General features: G+C 41.8%; 1 protein-coding gene across 1 annotated transcript in view; it reads left to right on the forward strand.

Moving 5' to 3' along the window:
• Positions 1–2,888: 2,888 nt before the first annotated feature.
• ASCC3 (activating signal cointegrator 1 complex subunit 3) overlaps positions 2,889–17,267 on the forward strand; it is a 281,105-nt gene continuing 266,726 nt past the window's right edge. Inside the window, exon 1 of the mRNA XM_056342568.1 lies at positions 2,889–3,042. The gene's annotated coding sequence lies outside the window, so the exon portion shown is untranslated. The remainder of the gene's footprint in view (positions 3,043–17,267) is intronic.

A 17,267-nucleotide genomic window follows, 5' to 3' on the forward strand; every position in this document is an offset into this window, starting at 1 on the left:
TAACTGTAAAACTCATGGTTTACATATTAGCATTAGATTTTAGTTGTTAAAAGAAACAAAAGTGTCAATTCAATAGCCCATAAATTACAATGCATTTGCAGATAATAATTCAGGTGTCACCAGCTGGCAGTACTCACAATGACCATAAACTAGGGATCAGGTCTTGTGAGTACCCATTGTCCTCCATGTGAAAAACCCTTGTTTAACTCTGCATGCAATATTCCTTGGTTAAGAAACACATCAAGTGAGAAATACAGTAGCAAATTCACTCATGTAAATTTGCGTGGTATTTTGCAAACTTAAAATCAGGTACATTCATTGCTTCTCAGATTCTATAATTTTGAGAAACCTTTTTCTCAAATTCGAGTTAAAACTCACATGGCTATGTTGGAAGGATTTAATGAAAAAGACAGAGACTTTTTTACTCCTTTCTACTGGACAGGTAAGAAGTATAACAGCCAAAGGACAAGATAAAATAAACTGCAGATTTACATATTAAAGAACATTGAAATGTTGCAAGAGATCTGGTACTATGCAAAAAAGAATAAGCAAAGGATTATTTAAGGTGTGGACATCAGACAAATGATGTAAGAAGAAATAACAAAGCTTTTTTTTCTTTTCCTGAGGAGCAAATTTCTCTTAAGTTCATCTCATAATTAATATTTCTTTTCATCTTAGTCAATAAATAGGGTGAAATTCTACTCACCTTGTATATCTCCATTTAGCTAACTTTACACATTACAAGAATACATACACATCTACATGTGAGCTGGTCATTTTATGCTCCCTTTACGGATAATTGAGAAGCACTGGCACTCTTACAGTATGATTCATCTGATTTTAGGGTGAGATGGACAGAACCTGTGTGCTTCCACTGATTCTTAAGAAAATGCAGAAGATGAGCACAGACATAGATTTCTGTATAGCAGGAATATAAATTTTTAACACAAAGTCCTCTCGATGAATTATTTTTTTATCACTTTTAGAAATCACAAAAAAATAACAGTACATACTGAAGAAAATCAAGGTTTTTTTCCTAAGGTACTTAGTAAGTTTATGTTAAGTCATCTGCATTTGATAAAAATATTTTCATGCAATGTCGGCACCTATAAATCTACCAGATAATATCTTCATTGTAAAACATCACCTTACACATACGTTCAGTATTAACACAACTGAGAACATAGGCCACTTAGTTAAAAAACTTGCTTCAAAAATTATTTAAAATTTGGAACAGTAGTAGGTTTGTATGTACAACCATTTGCACATTCAAGGTCTTTGAAAGCTAGTTGATAATAAGGCTGTGGTATATTCCTAATGCCTGTTGGAAAGTGAAAGTCAAGAAAAACCAAAGAGCTATAAAAATGTAGTTTCAACATTTTCCAAGATAAGGAAATAAATGTAACCCAGCAAACATGATTTTCCTTTTTGCCCCCATTAGGAGAAGACCTCAGGCTTTGTACTGACTGATCGTGCAGGGTCTCAGAATCTGTCTTGGCTTGTCTCAGCCTGAGTGGGTTATAGTTTGCTTTAACAGTTGTCTAGCCGTCAGCTGACTATGGCATGATGTATTTTATCTTAAGCTCGGTCAATATCACATATGGACAGTCTGACAAATTGAGGCAGTTAGTTTGTACAAAATGATAGTCATTTCTGTCAACTGAGTCTGGGAAGGCTCTAGGGTAACTTTCAGACTTGAGCTGGCAGCCAATGAGAAGGACGTAGATTGTGTTAAGAAAACATAAATATAAACATCAAGTTACAAGATAGGAGACAGAAAACAGGAACTTTGGGAACAGCAGGAATGTTCCCAACAGGAACATTATCCCGAGGGAAGACCTCCTGATGCTGATATCTTGTAAGCCCCTCCTGCATTCTCCTTAATAGGGACAGATAGATTCCCTTAGGATCCAGAGGAATATATGAAAGGTGACTATAACGCAAAAGAAAAGGGTAGATACCAAGAAGGTTTTAGCTGCATTACAAAAGAGACACCATCTATTGGGTCTGGCTGAGATGGAGTTCTTTCCCCAAAGCAGCCCTCAAACTGTGTATGTTTCCTTCTTTTTAGCAAGGGATGGATTATGTTACTATCTATTGGGAGTATGTTTTTGAACATCTCCAGCTGTACAAATACACACACAGGCACCTACATGCACGAGTGCTTGCCTTCTTTCATATGAGCAGAACACTTGCCAAAATTGTAGAGATTAAAGCAGTCCAGTCATCTGAAAAGATAGTGCCGTTACATGCCTTGCAAGACAGAACACACGACACAACACTCAAGAAGACAGAAGTCAGAAATAAATCATCTGAATGCTAACAGCCAGAGAGTTGGAGGCCTCTTACAAGTCCAGATGCATTTGTGTACAGATACCCAAGCACTCTAGAGTGAGCATTTTCCTCGCAGCTTGGTTCTGTCCCAAAATTATCTGACATTGCTCACTCATCTTTCCCCCTCTCTCTGCACAGCTTGGTCTTTAGCTCCATTTTACTATGGTGCCCTTGGATTAGACTGGAAGCTTGAAGGCATAAGTGTGGAGGAGCATGCTAAGGCCCACACCGAGTGTGCAGTGATGGCCGAGCCGGTGAAGAGCACAGAAGGCTGAGGGCCGCGGCACCCCGTGTACAGGAACGCCCGAGGCACCGACGCGGGCGCAGAAACGCTGCCGGGTGCTGCCCCCACGGTGTATTTGATCACGCAGCGAACAAGCGGGCGGCCGCAGCAGGCGGTCCCGTTTGTCTGTATAGCAAAGGCAGCTGACGGCGCTAGCGCGGGCGTGGAGCAAAGCGGAGGCGCGGCCTGTACCCGGGGTGGGCCTATGCACGGCGCCCAGAGGCGGAGTAGGCGGGGGGGGGCAGAAGCACGTCCTGGGCGCGGGCGGTGGCGAGGCCGGCCGAGCAAATGAGCCGGCCCGGCGGCAGCAAAGCGAAGGGCAGGGCCGCTCCCCGCCGCCTCACCGCCCCCCGCCTGCTCGCTTTACGGCAGCGTCGCGCCACGCCGGCTCTTCGCGGCAGCGGAACCGGCAGGCCGGAAGGCAGGTGCGCGGCAGGCTCGGGCGGGCAGGGGGCGGGCGGGGGCTGCTGGCGGCGGCCTCGGGCCTCGGTGGCGGCCGGAGCTCGGCACGCTGCGGCAGATGAGGCGGGCGTTGCGCTCCGCCGCGGCTGGTGCGGAGCCGCGGTCTGGCCCCCTCGGTGAGGAGTGGGACCGCACGGCGGCGGTGCGTGGGTCTCTGCCCGCCGCCCCGCAGGGAGGGCGGAGCGGGGGGTGCCGGGCTGCCGGCGAGGCCCGGCTGGTCTGGGGCAGCGAGGCCGGTGCCAGGCCTTGCTTCCCCTCGGCCCGCCTCCCGGCGGGGGCTCGGCGGCGGGCGGGCAGGCGGGGCCGGCCGCCAGCGTGTGCCCAAGCCCGGCGCGCCCCTCGGCGGGCGGTGCGGGACCACTAATAAAGGCCGGGGCCCGTTCTCCTCCCATTCTGATCCTGGTCTTGGCCTCAGTGTGGTTATTGAAACGGGTAACAGGGGTATGGTCAAGTGGGAAACGGCACAGGTGTTGAATAGGCCCGGATACTTTCAGTACTTACTGCTATTATTTATAAGTGTGGAAAACTAGAAATGAAGAATGAAGAACCAGCACGTGATCGTGTAAAGGGTTTTCCCCTTTCAAGTACTACTTGCTTCATTGTGGTTGGTCATGGTAAACTGACCGCTTTGCTTGTAAAATACATCACGATCTCTGGCATCCTAAGGCTTACCCTTACCCTTTAGGTGCTTCCAGGAGAGTGTATTGTGTTTGAATTCAAATAATGCCTTTATTTAAAAGCTTTTATGAGTTCTGAATTTAGATTTTTTTGTTGTTGTTTTTAATTTACTAACATTTGTGTAGACCCTTTTCAATCTTAAGGCTTTTCAAAGATTTGACTGTGAATTAGTACCGTTGAAATTAAATTGGTAATCTTCACTTTTACCAAGAAGAGATCTAATAGTCAAGCTTAGTTATTTTCTTGAGGAAAGGCTTGTGTTGAGTGTAGCCAATTCAGTAGAAAAAATATTACAAATTCCAGGTACGATGCAACAAGGGTTATGTTTATCCACATGGTAGGTTGCAGAGATAAATTTTTAGAAGGAAGAAAACCAAACCAGCTGTCAGTGCAGGTGCGAGCTGCCTTTCATCTGAAGACCAGATTAATTTATTTCAGTGAGGTGCTGAGTATAAATAAACACATGCAGCTTTTCAGCAGTAATAAAATAATTTCCCTTGGATATGATTTGCTTCTGGCCATGACAGAGTAAACTTGCATCATCCTGGAACTACGTGTGTAGATATTTAGAGGAACTTTTCCCATTTGTATGGGCACACTGACCAACTCCCAGCTAGGTCCTTTATGCATTGTGTAAATTAGTTTGTTAGATCTGTTTTCTCTGAAAACTAGCTTGGCCTTTGGAAAAGGTGAGATCAGTAGTTCCATTGAATCAGAGAAAAGGTAAGAAATTGTCAAATGATGATATTTTGTTCAGGCAGTTCTGTGCTTATGGAGCTTCCTTTCAAGCTAAACCTGATACTTAGCTAGGCTTTCTGGTTTTAAAATTAAGAGGTGCACACTGTTCCTTTTCAGCCTTTTGTTTTCTTGTTCCCTCCTTCCTGTAACTGACCTGTGTTTATTTGACATGTAGCAATATGTTTCTCCTCCGGGTAAACTATCTAAAGTGTTTGTTTTGTTTGTTTGTTGTGTTTTTCCTAGTGGGTAATGTCTTCTGTGTTGGTGGTCATTTTTGTTAATCTTCCACAACATCCTCTGAAACTTTATCTTTCTAGATCAGGGGTCCTCAAAGTTTTTAAACAGGGGGCTGGTGCAGGGATGAAGTGGCAGGCAGTCATCTGCGGCTGCTTGTTTCCTCCCCCCCCCCCCTCCAACCCCCGGGGGGGGTGTGGCGGGGCAGGGGGGGTCTGTAAATACCAGGGGCCGGATTGAGGACCCTGGGGGGCCGTATCTGGCCCGCGGGCTGTAGTTTGAGGACCCCTGTTCTAGAGACAGGGTGCACAACAAATGCACCAGTACTCTGATCTAGTCTTTTAATATTGACTAGTGAAAGGACAACTTGGTATATTTTAAGGCCTCACTCTTGTCTTTAAATATTAATGTTTCATGTCTTTCCGTGTTTCTAGCATGACAAATGACATGATTGTTGCTTGCTGTACTCTGTAGGTGTGTTTCTGAAAAACTGTAACTAATGTGTTGTTTCTTGGCATACTCTGCTTTTGTGTTTTCTTACTCTTGCTTTAATATAATATATTTTACTAGCCATGTTAGATACAGTTCTTTCAAGATAATTGTAAATTGTAATTTGACCCCTAAAACAGTTGTAGTACCTTGCATCTCAGTATCATTTACAGAATTCTTAAGTGTAGTCTTAATTCTATTGTCAGGAAGGATATTTAGAGTTGAAAAATCGTTTTTTTTACAGAGTTAATAGAAAATTTGCCCTTCGTAAATTACCAGTGTGTATTTCTGCAGGTTCTTGTTAAACTACAGTTCTTTCTTTCAAAATTGCTCTTTATAAATACTGAATTGAGCTCATGCTGGCCCATGTTCTTCCTGCATGTTTCATTCCTCTTCTCTTGCATAGTCATACCAGCCACTGTTGGGGTGGGGGCAGGAAAGGCACATGTTGTCTTTTGCTGGATAGTTACAATGTAAAGTTTATTTGGAAGCTGCTAAATATGTTATTGATTCTAGCTCAATCAATCTAGAATTGATTCTTGCACAAAATTTGCTGGAAGTTCTCATTACTCCAAATAACAGATGAATGTCTTCCTGGTAAATAGTTTATAGTAATGATTGTTGAAGGTGGTGTTGAGCACTTTCTAGCCTATGCACTTTTTAAAATAGAATTGCACTTTAATGTTTGGAGAAAGAATTAAAAAACCCACCCTATTCCTTAGTTTGGATAAGCTTATCAAATTAAAAGCAGTTCAACATATGACCTATAATGCATAGCTAGTTAGAAATATGATAGCTGATGTCTGACCTAAGAAGAGAAGGAAACGTGGGTTGGACCCACAAAGTGATTTAGAGGAGACATTAGGCTCCTAATCCCAAATTGTAATCCTCAGAATCTCTGTTGTCATTTTATGCTCTGTTTTCAAACAAAACGTTTGTCTGCTAGCTCTCCTGTAGCAGCTAGTAGCAAGTGCTTAGGCAATGTACTGGGGAAAAAAAAACAACCCTGGAAAACAAATACAGTGATGACTTCACTTTCATATTATTTTTCAGTAGTCAGTGATTTAAATAACTGATGATCTGTCTCTAAGATGTTGAGTTTGGTAACTACCAAGTCAGATACTGACTTCCATTAATTCATCTAACTTTTTGAGCATACTTGAACTTGTAGTCTTTTTGGCATCTTGTGGCAATGAATTCCCAGATTTAATTATGTTCTACATAGAAAAGGCATTCCATTTGGTATTGTTTTCACTAATTCAGTTTCATCATGTACCACCTTATTCTTGCATTATGGGCAACAGTCAGTCATCTGTATTTACCCATTCTTGCTTTTAAAATACCTTATCACATCACAGAAATGAGCAATTTCATGTTTGTTGCAAGCACAATCCCTATGGGGATATACAGTCAGGGCACTTTTTATGCTCATCTCTCTCTGAGGAATTTGATCGCCTCTGCACAAAGCAATGCAAGTACATTCTTGTACTGGGTTTAGGAGTTAACTTTCATCATAGCCATAGTGCTTTAGATTTGTAGCTTAAACAGTGTTGATAACACACCAATGTTTTGGCCGTTGCTGAACAGTGTTTGCATAGCATCAGAGCTTTCTTTTTCCCTCTCTGCATGCCCAGTGAGTAGGCTGGGGGTGGACAGAGCTGGGACAGCTGACCTGCATTGGCCAAAGTAATATTCCATGCTGTGTGTTGTCATGTTCAGAAATAAAAACTGAGGTAGGGGAAGAAGAAAGGGGTTTTTTTTGCTTCCAAGGTGTCTATTGTTTGGAGATTGGTGGGGCATTGATCTGCCTGTGGGATGTGGTGAGCAATTTCCTTCACTTGTGTGTTGTTGGGTTTTTGTTTGTTGTTTTTTTTTTTACTTCCCCTGTTAAGCTGTCTATATCTCAGCCTTTAAGTTTTCTTACTTTTGTTCTTGCTATTTTATCCTCTGTCCCACTGTGGTGGAGGGTAAGCAAATGGTTGTGTGGCTGCTTGGCTGCTGGCCAGGGTCAACCCACCTCAACACTTTGCGCCGGCACCTTAAAATATGATTGAGGGAAAAAATAGCAGCACACTCTGGTTCTGTGATAACAGTACTCACTGAATTAACTTGTGGTGTGAAAGATTCTTACGCCCTGTGTTCTTTGAGGTGATTCTAGTCACTTGGTATGGAATATTCCTATTGAAGTTGTACACAACTTTGCATAGTTTATTGAAAATCAGTTAGGCTAGGGAGAAACAAAGACTTAATTAGGTTATGGTGTCTGTGCTGGACTGCTTGGGCATTTAGGAGTTTGTACTTGCTGAAAGGGTAGTTGGTGTTTTCTGTTTTATTCAGTACATTAATGTGTGGACTGGAGTTTGGTGGTCAGCCTCTGGTTGCATCTCTCAAGATTCAAATTAAAACTTGTGTTCTTTTTCTAGCCCGTTAAATTTTGTTGGTGCTAGAGAGAAATATCTTTAACAGGAAGGTGGAGAATGTTCTACATAACTGATTTTAGGGAAGCAAAAGTTGCTAGCTCTCCCCTTTCATTGTATGCTGAGTTTAGGATCGCAACTTAGGGATATGGATTATACACCTCCCTAGACTTTCCCATCATTTGTTCTATGGCATGTATTTACTCTGAGCATCTGTTACTTTTGGTTGCCCAAAGGTAGGTTGGAAGTCTGGCCTGAAAAATAAACTGAATTTGATATTAATGGGCCTGAATCTCAATCTTAAGCTGGTCATACAGTAAAAATAAATCATGGAATGATGGGTTGGCAATTGAAGCATTTGTGGGGTGATTTGTGGAGTAAACTTCAGTTTTCCAGTTGGAAATCAGATTCCGAGGAAGTTGTAAGAGTAAGTAGATGAGTTTGTACAGTGGTGACTGACTTCCATGTGTTCAAATGTTTGTTAAAACATAGAAACACTCCTTTCTTTGAAACTGGTGAAGACTACTGTTAGTCAGTCTGTATTTAGAAACTGGTTTGTGATTAATTTGTTCAAGAAGATTGAAGGCATTATTCTTAGCTGCTGCTTTAAGGGGAAACAATTTGTCTTCCTTGAAAGATTAGGGGGGAGTAAAGAGGATCTCTGAAACTCCTCTCTTCCATTTCTTTCAAGAAATATATTATTTATGGTGAGTTGACCTGAGCCAGCAGCCAAACACCCACCCAGCCTCTCAATCCCTTCTGCTGCGAGATGGGGAGAAAATAGGAGACCTGTAACAGTTGCTTAGGAAGACAGACACTGTAAGCATGGAGGTGTCATGTCGTGTTGTGTCATTCCCCCCCAGCCCCTTGCTTCTCCTTTCCCTGAGTTTTTATTGCTGAGCATGACATCATATAGAGCTGTGTTGCCACTGAAACATAAATATAAATAAATTGTATGGTTATATAATTTTCTTGTTAGAGTGGCATTTTTGTTTATGGAGAGTCTTTAAAAGTTGTTCCTATAAATTTGAACAGTTTGTGTATCTGCTGTGCTAAATACGATACTTGTTCAAAGGCTTTTAACTGTTAAATAACAGAATCTTGACTAATATGTGCATATTTCTTACAGTACATTTTTTCTAAATTGCGTGTCTTTCTCAAAATATCCTCTTGTATTGCCAACACTATAAGCAGTCAGCCAGGGAAGGGTGGGCAGCAGGTGTTAGTTTTGATTCTAGTTTGCATGCATTGTAATATTACAGGAATGCAGCAGTAAACAGCTTCCTAACTGATAATTTTTTACTGTATTTGCTGGCCATCAAATCGCTGATGTGTTGTTTGAAGTGCCTATGTAGTATATGAGCTCTAAAGAGAAGACAAGGGACTCTCTCTAATAATATTACTTTATGGAACTATGTGTCTATTCAATAGTTGAGTGCTCTTTAAAAGTATTTATAATTAACTTTTTTTTTTCCTTGGTAGAAGGGCCTACCTTAAAAAGAAGTATGCATGTTTTCAGGATATAGGAGTATACTTTTAAAAGGTGCTCCATGCACCGTTTTTTCCAGCTGAAATGTTGGCCATTTTTTTCCTACACCCTACTAATGTTAAATAACAGATCAGAGTAATTTATATTTATGCCAAATCAAAAGTGGACAGTTGTCTGCCTTGGGACAGCTTTTCTTTATGACTTTTTTGCAGGGGAGAAGACAGTATTCCCTCCAGGCAGTAGGAGGAAGGTCTGAAGAGGAAGGCATCCCCAGAGCTGCCTGGAAGGCTGGGGTGGTCTGGACTTTCCTTTCAGCTCTTCCTCAACTGGAAAAGTTTGTCTTGATAGGTTGATTTTTAGGAATTTGTATGCATCTTCCCCACCCTTCGATATTTGGCCATGTAATGTCAAACAGTGAGCTCTATTTTGAATGTGCCTCTGTTTGTATTTGCTATCAGAAAAGCCAACATTTTTAAACCACTCAGCTGGACTGAACATTCAGTGTGCTGTGATGTGGACCCAGTGGACATGCCTTTGGAAAAGTATTAAAATAAGCTGACAGAAACTTTTAGGAGGAGTGTTAGAAAGACTGAGGGGTAGTATAGTGCTAACAAGTAAGTAGTTGTCTTGTGGAAGACATTGATTATTGGCAGAGATGAATGGTAAGTCATCTGACTTAGGAGACTAGCTGTAAGTCACTTTGAAAGTGAAGGCACATCGGGGTTTCTTGTTAGCTGTTTTATGCAGAAAACAGGTATAAGTTATCCAGTAATCGATGCCCCCTCAAAATGCCAAAGTGTGGTCAGAAAACAAAATTGGTAGAATTTGTCTGTTTTGCATTGTGTGGATGCTGAATAAAGCATGAATTTTGTGATTGGCTTCTGATGATGCCAATGATGTCACCATTTTACTTACAAGCCAGTGAAATTCTTGGACATAGTTTTTGATGATGAATTTAGCAGGGTGTGAAATAATCATAAAGTACCAGAGACAGTGTTATTTAACTAATTAATAAATCCTTGATTCCGATTTTGGTGGTACTAATAGCAACACAACTCATCCAGTCAGTATTACAACTTCAAAAAGACATTCTGTTATGGTTGACTTGACCATTGTAAAATGAATCTCAGATATATATTTTCCAAGTCTGTAAGAGTTTTGCCAGTGATACAGCTGGACTTGTCTATGTACACAGAAGACTTCATTTTCTTTCAGGTCAGTTTGTAAAAATTACTTATGATACCATACATATATAGAGAATCATTTAGGTTGGAAAAGACGTTTAAGATCATAGAGTCCAACTGTAAACTTAACACTGCCAAGTCCACCACTAAACCATGTCCCTAAGTATGATCTTGCTACACTTCAAATAGGGAACCAGGGTAAGAACAAAATAGGCTCTGAAAAATCTGTACATTAGGACCTTTTCAGTTGACTAGAGGTGTTGTAGGGTGTTTGCCGCTTTGGATTCCTAAGGCTACTGGTACTGACTCCCATGTTTGTACAGGGACGTGTTAGCTGTGTGGCCACACAGTCCTTAGGTCTTGGAGGAAGCTTCATGCTTCAGGGACGCTGACATTAGATGTCTTGTGTATTGTCTCCTAAAAATAATGGCAACTGATATATAGTGGATGTTACATGCCTCTTGAAAACTATTTCCTAGACTTTACCATAGTACTTTTTTATTTTAGCTCGACCCTGTTTCAAAAACTTTCCCAAAGTTTTAGGATTCTTACAAGATGGGTTAATGAGAAGTAAGAGAGCAATCATACTTGTACAGCCTCTCCTTTGTGGCTTGAGTAATAGTGTACGGGCAGTGTCTTAAAGATTAGTGTATCTCGCTTAGTCTTTTGTTTTATTGCATTTGAGTCATCATGCTAAAATAGGTTATGTTTTTCTCAAAAGGGATGGTTTGTGTATCCTTCAAAAGCATTTGGGGGAGATGCTCTAAATTCAGAGTGATTCAGTTCCAACCTTGAGGCCTATTGAAATCATATTTTGAAGGAAGTCAGAGTTAATAATGAAGGATAATAATGGTGTTGAGTGGATAACAAGCATCCAGTTAGTTAGAACTGGGAGATAATACAGTATTTGAGGTATTTGTTTAGTTGTCTGTAAATCTGGTGATTCAGGTGCTTGAACACACGCTTGTTGCCAATTTTAAAACCTCACAGAACTACACCTTGTATCCAGCTGCTGTTTCAGAGGGTGTGGATATTTCACAGGACCTGTGTCACATCTACTGGTCCATGCAAATATCCTTGATACTTATAAAGGGTCTCAGACACCATGGACACTGCTTCGAGACTGAATCTCACCCAGGTGCCTGCCATAAGGGAAACTTGAATCTTTCTGCATGATTCAGGCATGGGTCTTCAGACAGGTTTTCACATTGTTGGTTTTGGAGAGAAAAATGTCATGTGCCTAGAGGCCCTGAAGGAAATGGGCTGTAGGCTTTGTGTGGTACTTCTCTGTCTAAGCATAGTAGTGTCTGCTTATGTATGTGGCGTGAACATAACCACAGTAGACAGGTGAGGTGCTCTTTTATTAAATTACATAGGTATGAGTCCATAGAGGTCTTGGCTGCAGTATTCAGAATGTTAATTTTCCTGTCCTGTTTCCTTGGTAACGTGGATGCATGTTGGGGATCAAATGAGAATAGTAGACCTTCTAACAAACAATTTTCAAATTTATTCTGTGATGGAGATGAAGACTTTGTTTCTGCTTTTCAGTCTTGTTTCCAGTTGTTTAGGAACTTGAACTTAGACCTGAATAAAAGCAGCCTCTATGTTTGTTATTTTTTAGGATTAATCTAGGCAAGGTAGGCAAACTTTGGGAGTATGTGTAGGATTTGCATCTCGAGTTGTACTTTAGGGACCAAGATTGGTCTGTGTCTGTCCCCCCACACCTGCTGAGGTTCAAGGGCAAATGTGAGTGCGAAGTTTTCAGAAGTAGTTTCCTCCAGCAGGCACGGACCGATGCTGTTCTCACAAGAAGCAGTGGCAAAAAGACATTCTTAAGCCATCAGTTTGAAGTGGTCAAATGCTCCAGACAATCCCCAGGTGTATTTGTAGCACTGAGTATTTTAGTGTTGTTAAGAATGGAGATGGAAGGGAGGAAGCATTGGAGAGGAAAAAAATAAGCATATTCTGTTTCCTGAGCACAATTTTCAACCAAATTCACTGATAATGAACAGAAGCTGTGTGGTATCTTTACTATTTCTGTAGCATCTGCTGAAGGTTTATTATTTAAATAAAGGTATGTTTGTCCCTTCCCTTAAGCAAACCCATGCTAATCAAGCTTGATTTCAAACATTAAAAAATTTAGTTAGTTATTCCTTTCTGTGGAGAATACCAAAGCAGAATTAACTAAACTATGAATAAGATGTACCTACTGTGAACAGTATGACTTAGGTATCCTAATTGTAATAATTGGATGCACAGTTTGTTGTTTTGCGCTTTCAGGTATGCATCTATTAAATACATGTCTCCTTTTGGTCTTACTCATTTTCTGTTGCTGAAGAAGTAGGAAGGTGCTTTTCTTCTGGTACTCCCATTTCCCTTGAAGAGTCCTTTGGACTTTGTTTTCTTCTGTGTACCAAACATAAGAAACTTCTCAAAAGAAAATAAAAAACAGATCTTGATCTTAGTTGTACACCAGGCTCGTGAACCAAGTATAATTTATCTTGTCCTTTGAAAGCTCATTAATCAGTTAACTTTACTTGCTTTCTGAGTGTTGGATATCCCAACAGTAAGCTTCTATTATATGCATTGGTATTTCAGTTAATTAAGGATATTTTGTATTATCCAATAGTGAATTTCTTATTATAGCTTTATTATTAAAAGAAGTTAATAAAAATAAGTAAAGTAATATGGTTGCTCTGCTAAAGTAGAGGTCCAGTTTATTAACCTCAGTGGTATTAATCTGAGGCATTATCTCTTCTGCTTGTGAATTGTTACTAGCTAATTCCAAAAAGACGTATGGTTTTTCACCATATGTCGTAGTGGTCAATGTCCAGGCATAGCTGTGTGTTATCCATAAGAGATGTACCTGATTGCACACTAAAGCTGATACTATTCTTCATAATTCTTTTTGTTAATCTGCCTCAGTTGCATAAAGGTGCTCACACGGGGTTTGTATAGATAGTATTTAACAAACCATTCTAGAGGAGCGATAATGTGATGGGTTTTAATTCTTGCACAATTAAGTTACACTTACAGCTAATGGTATTATACAAGAAGCATTTATCTTTGCAAGAATGTTTTTCAATATGGTTATTTTCTGGTTCTTGCTTTTCTTCTTGAAGTTGCTGAAGGATTTTGACATGTAAATGCATCCATTTTCTCCCTTCATGTAATGTAAGGCCAGTTCGCCCTCCCAGCTCAATTGCAGTGATGTTTTGAAGTGAAATATTACGGGACACCACCTTCTGATGTTCTGAAAGGACTAATGTACCTGTAAACTCTTCTCCTGGGAGACGGAGAGGGGGTAGACAACCGAGAAACAGCTCCCCAGCATGGTTTAGAAACAGAGCTAGGATGGGAAAGCTTGTTTTGGTAAGCTTTTCTTCTGGCCACTTTCAGACCTTTTGTGGTCTTCACTATGGCAGTCAATGATGACTACAAAGGGGAAAAAATGAAAGAAAAAAATTCATCTCCTGTTATATATTTCTTTTATTTATCTTTACCAGTACAATTAAGCCCCACTGGTGACAAGACTTGGAGTCTGCTCAAAATGGAGAGAAGTGTACCAGAGATAGAAAAACAGACAAAAACCTGTTCAGAATGGCAGGGGCATTGCTGGGGTGTGCAGAGACACAGTTGGAACGGCAAAAACTCAGTTCAAATTTAAATTGGGCAAACATGTAAATAAATACAAGAAAGGATCCTTCAGGTGTGTAAACAAGAAGAAACAGAAGGAAAATATTGGCCTGCTGTTAAACAGAAGAGGTGAATTAGGCACCAGCAGCACTGAAAAGGCAGAGTTTCTCAACACGTTCTTAATTTCTTCACCTCTGTCTTTATCAGCGCTGTTGGGCCCCAGGCCTTGGGAATAAAAATCCAGGTTGGTGAAAACAGACCCACCATCAGTGAAGGAAGAGCTGGTACATGAGCTGTTACAGGAGCGTGACCCCTACAAATCGATGGGCCCTGGCAACAGCCATCTGAGGGTGTTAGGAGAGCTGGCTGACGGTGTTGTGAGGCCGGTCTCCTTACTCTGTGAGAAGCAGCGGAGAGTGGGGGATGTGCCACAAGACTGGAAGAAGGCTAACGTCACCCCTGTCTACAAGAAGGGCTTAGAGGAGGACCCAGGAGATTACAGGCCCATCAGTCTTACTTCAGTCCCTGGGAAAGTTACGGAACAAAACCTCCTGGGGGCTATCCCAAGTCCAATGAAGCACGTGACTAGGAAAAGCCAGCACAGATTCACCGAGGGCAAATGCCTGGTTGATATGGGGCGAGCGATGGACATTGTCCACCTGGATTTCTCCCAGGCGTTTGATTCGGTTGCCTGCAGCCGCCTCCCGGAGATCCTGACGCACTGCGATCCAGACGGGCGGCCTGTGCGGCGGGTGGGGAACTGGCCCGCAGCCCGCACCCAGCGGCTGGCGGTGAGCAGCTGCGTTTCAAACTGGCAGGCTGTCACAAGTGGGGTCCCCGGGATCGATATTGGGCCCAACGCTGTCCGATACCTTCACAGGTGGTCTGGGTGATGGGATCAAGCTTGCCGTGATGAAGATTGCCAATGATGCCAAACCAAGCGCGGAAGGGGATGCTTCGGTAGGGAGAGCCACCCTGCAGGAAGACCTGGATAGGCTGGAAGGGTGGGCTAGCAAGAACCTTATGAAGATCAACAAGGACAACATTGCAACCTGGGAAGACATAACCCAGGAGTGCAGCACAGGCTGGGATCTACGCGGCTGGGGAGCAGCTCTGTGGAAGGGGACCTGGGGGTCCCTGTGGACAGGAAGCTGGAGATGAGCGACCAGCGTGCTGCTGCGGCAAGGAGAGCTGGCAGGATGCTGGGCTGCATCAACAAGGGCATCACCAGCGCAGATCAAGAAGCCACTATCCCCCTCTACTCAGCGCTTCTCAGCCACACCTGGAATATACTGTGTTCAGTTGTGGTTCCCGCTATACAAAACGCCAGATGTGGGCAGGCTGGGGGGCGTCCAGAGGAGGGCCACAAAGATGATCGAAGGTCTGAGAAGCCTGCCGTGTGAGGACAGGCTGAGAGAACTGGGTTTGTTCAGTCTTGAGAAAAGAAGGTTTGGGGAGAGCTTATCACCGCCTTCCAGTGTTTGGAGGGCGGCTACAGAGAAGATGAAGACCTCCTTTCTACAAGGAGTCACACGGTAAAGACGAGGGGTAGTGTGTACCTGGGGAGATTCCGCTTGGACTCAAGGGGAACATTTTTCACAGTGAAAACAGTTAGCCGTTGGGACAATCTCTGCAGGAAAGTGGTGGATTCCCCAACACTGAACGCTTTTACGATCTGGCTGGACAGGGTGCTGGGCTGTCCTGTCTAGACCATGCTTTTGCCATGAAAGGTTGCACCAGATGATCCTTGAGGTCCCTTCCAACCTGGTATTCTATGATTTTATGAAGATTACTTGTTTTCTCAGGCTGCATATTCTATATAGGTTTGACCTGATCTGCACAGATTATTATTTTTAATGCAGGCCACACAGCAGAGAAATACAGTTATTATTTTTTCTGGTTTTGCTTTCCCATTAGAGCTCAGAAGAAAGATAAAAGCTTTTATTAGTGGTTTTCTGCTGCATTAAACCTGTTATCCTTGCTGACTATTACTTGTACAGATTTTCATTCACATGCATCATCCAATTGTACCTCTGTGCAGTATCAAGTTCATTCCATTAAAATGTTACTGTGAATCTTTAGGAAGTGTTATAAGCAATTCTTTTACCTCCTGAAGCTGACTTAAAAGGAACCTGGCAATGCTATCTTTGTAGACTGTGTAGTTAGTTGGAGGCTTTATCCTCGAGTGTGCTTGCTGTTTGTTACAGGAATGTGTTATGGAGACTGTATTAATACCATCTGACAAGGTGCTCTACCTTGGTAATATCACAGCAGTTATGCAATTATGATTAGAGTAGTTGTATTTGCTGAAGCACGTCCCATGTCCTCTCAGCCATATTTATGCATCACGTATGTATGCATATGTATGCATCATGTGTTACTTAGCTGTCATTAGCTCAAAGGTTTTTTTCTTTCTCTCACTTATATATTGCCTTTCATCCTCCCTTTACTTCCTTTGCACATGTACATCCATATTTACCTTCCATACAGCTCCTGTTTTTCCTTTAGTGACAAACTTTTCTGGAATGGAGTGAGATGGATGCCCTGGGGTGGTTTTCAGCCTCTGTTGATGGCACAGTGTGAGAAAGAGATGTATAGAGAGCTGCCTGTTAAGGTAAAGCAAAAACAAACACCCCCTCCGCCTGTTGTATTTGTGGCTTGTACCTAGAGTTTAAATGAACATACATGTTATGTATGTTGAAATTGGAGATTTGCTCATAGTACATCTCCACCTGTAAGGCAAGTCTTTAAGTCTCTGTTGCTTGGGATGCAGTTTGTCTCTTGCAGCAGGGAATGAAAAAGTTATGGGGCATAAAAATGCAGGCATTTCTTAATGTAACAATTGAACTATGTCTTATGTTCCTCAAAAAGAAAGATGAGTTATTCTGAAAAAAAGGTTGGTTTAAATTTTGGTGGTTGTTGGATTTGGTTGTTTGTTGTTGGTCTTTATTTATTATTTTTTTTAGAAACAACAGCTATCCTTAGAATGATCTCAGAGCACATCTAAAATGAAGACGTTAAAGGGCCAAGCCATGTTTGGTGTTATACCAGTGCACTATCAGGCATAATCACAGGGAATACCTTGAAATGCCTTGCCAGCTGATGCTAGCTGGAACAGAGTTAGGCAGCTGGTGTTTAATCATGGCTACGGTAGTGAGAGGGGGAAAGGGTTAATACTCTATTGAATGCATGACTTACAATTCCATTATTTGTTTTTTAGGGGTTTGGGTTTTCTCTTTTGTTTGGTGACTTATATAATTAAGATCCTGAAATTGTCTCTTATATGAAAGATGGCACACACAGGTGCTGTTATGCCTCCTCAT

This window comes from Falco biarmicus, chromosome 6, assembly GCF_023638135.1.
Source record: "Falco biarmicus isolate bFalBia1 chromosome 6, bFalBia1.pri, whole genome shotgun sequence".
In the NCBI taxonomy this organism is placed as follows: domain Eukaryota; kingdom Metazoa; phylum Chordata; class Aves; order Falconiformes; family Falconidae; genus Falco; species Falco biarmicus.